The sequence below is a fragment of the Arachis duranensis genome, chromosome 6 (genome assembly GCF_000817695.3).
Source record: "Arachis duranensis cultivar V14167 chromosome 6, aradu.V14167.gnm2.J7QH, whole genome shotgun sequence".
Classification (NCBI taxonomy): domain Eukaryota; kingdom Viridiplantae; phylum Streptophyta; class Magnoliopsida; order Fabales; family Fabaceae; genus Arachis; species Arachis duranensis.
The window spans coordinates 30,745,778-30,748,416 of NC_029777.3; the positions used below are offsets into that span (position 1 = coordinate 30,745,778).

The window sequence follows — 2,639 nt, forward strand, 5'->3', positions numbered from 1 at the left end:
ATTTTTTCGAAAATTTGATTTTAAAATATCTTTTCTAACTTCTTATCTTCTTATCTTCTTATCTTTTCAAATTTGATTTTCAAATATTTTTCAACTAACTAATTAACTTTTTGTTTGTTTCTTATCTTTTTCAAAATCACCTAACAACTTTTCTCTCTCTAATTTTCGAAAATACCTCCCTCTTTTTAAAAAAATTCTTTTTTTAATTAATTAATTGTTTTAAATTTTAATTTTAATTTTATTTCTTATCTTTATTTTTCGAAAATCATTTAACTCCTTTTTAAAATATATTTTCAAAAATTTCTCCTTCTCTCATATTATTCTATTTATTTGAAAATTTATCCCTCTCTCATATTATTCTATTTATTCATTCATTTACTAACACTTCTCTTCATCTCAAATCACTGCCCTTATCCTCACCCTTGTGTTTGGATTCTCCTTTCTTCTTCTACTAATAATAAGGAACCTCTTTACTGTGACATAGAGGATCCCTCTTCTTTTTTTGTTCTCTTCTCTTTCATATGAGCAGGAACAAGGAAAAAGGCATTCTTGTTAAAGCTGATCCAGAACCTGAAAGGACTTTGAAGAGGAAAATAAGAGAAGCTAAATTACAACAATCCAGAGACAACCTTGTTGAAATTTTCAAACAAGAAAAGGAGATGGCAGCCGAACCCAACAACAATAATGCAAGAAGGATGCTTGGTGATTATACTACACCTACTTCCAAGTTTGATGGAAGAAGCATCTCAATTCCTACCATTGGAGCAAATAATTTTGAGCTGAAACCTCAACTAGTTGCTCTAATACAACAGAACTGCAAGTTTCATGGACTTTCATCAGAAGATCCATACCAGTTTTTAACTGAGTTCTTGTAGATCTGTGAGACTGTTAAGACTAATGGAGTAGATCCTGAAGTCTACAGACTCATGCTTTTCCCTTTTGCTGTAAGAGAAAGAGCTAGAGCATGGTTAGACTCTCAACCTAAAGATAGCCTGGACTCCTGGGATAGCTGGTCATGGCCTTCTTGGCTAAGTTCTTTCCTCCTCAAAAGCTGAGCAAACTTAGAGTGGATGTTCAGACCTTCAAACAAAAAGATGGTGAATCCCTCTATGAAGCTTGGGAAAGATACAAGCAGTTGACCAAAAAGTGTCCTTCTGGCATGCTTTCAGAGTGGACCATTTTAGATATATTCTATGATGGTTTATCTGAGCTTTCTAAGATGTCACTGGATCATTCTGCAGGTAGATCCATTCACCTAAAGAAAACGCCTGCAGAAGCTCAAGAACTTATTGACATGGTTGCAAATAACCAGTTCATGTACACTTCTGAGAGGAATTCCGTGAATAATGGGACGCCTCAAAGGAAGGGAGTTCTTGAAATTGATGCTCTGAATGCCATTTTGGCTCAGAACAAAATGTTGACTCAGCAAGTCAACATGATTTCTCAAAGTCTGAATAGATGGCAAAATGCATCCAACAGTATTAAAGAGGCATCTTCCTGAATGGATGGCAAAATGCATCCAACAGTACTAAAGAGGCATCTTCTGAAGAAGAAGCTTATGATCCTGAGAACCCTGCAATAGCAGAGGTAAATTACATGGGTAAACCTTTTGGAAATACCTATAATTCATCATGGAGAAATCATCCAAATTTCTCATGGAAGGATCAATAAAAGTCTCAACAAGGCTTTAATAAGGGTAGAAGAAATAGGCTCAGCAATATCAAGCCTTATCCATCATCTTCTCAGCAATAGACAGAGAATTATGAATAGAGTACCTCTAACTTAGCAAATTTAGTCTCTGATCTATCTAAGGCCACTTTAAGTTTCATGAGTGAAACAAGGTCCTCCATCAGAAAGCTGGAGGCACAAGTGGGCCAGCTAAGTAAGAAAATCAATGAAACTCCTCTTAGTGCTCTCCCAAGCAATACTGAAGAAAATCCAAAAAGAGAGTGCAAGGCCATTGATATAATCAATATGGCCGAACCTAGAGAGGAAGGAGAGGACATGAATTCCCATGAGGTCTCATCTCTCAAGCAAGAAGGAGTTCCCTATTGAGGACCTAAAGGAATCTGAGGCTCATATAGAGACCATAGAGATCCCATTAAACCTCCTTCTGCCATTCATGAGCTCTGAAGACTATTCTTCCTCTGAAGAGGATGAAGATAACTGGAGAGCAAGTTTCTCAATATCTAGGAGCCATCATGTAGCTGAATGCCAAGTTGTTTGGTAATGAGACTTGGGAAGGTGAACCTCTCTTGCTCATTAGTGAACTAGATACATGGGTTCAGCAAACTTTACCTCAAAAGAGACAAGATCCTGGCAAATTCTTAATAGCCTGTACCATAGGCACCATGACCTTTGACAAGGCTCTGTGTGACCTAGGGTCAGGCATAAATCTTATGCCACTCTCTGTAATGAAAAAACTGGGGATCATTGAGGTACATCCTGCCATATTCTCATTACAAATGGCAGACAAGTCAGTAAGACAAGCTTATGGATTGGTAGAGGACGTGTTGGTAAAGGTTGAAGGCCTTTACATCCCTGCTGATTTCATAATCTTAGACACTAGGAAGGAGGAGGATGAATGCATCATCCTTGGAAGACCCTTCCTAGCCACAGCAGGAGCTGTGATTGATGTT

At 37.4% G+C, this 2,639-nt stretch overlaps 1 non-coding gene across 1 annotated transcript; it reads right to left on the bottom strand.

The window, feature by feature from the left end:
* Positions 1 to 1,057: 1,057 nt before the first annotated feature.
* On the bottom strand, positions 1,058 to 1,161 carry LOC127740163 (small nucleolar RNA R71). The gene has a single exon (XR_008000844.1). It is a non-coding gene; the product is annotated as a small nucleolar RNA R71 (small nucleolar RNA).
* Positions 1,162 to 2,639: the final 1,478 nt, after the last annotated feature.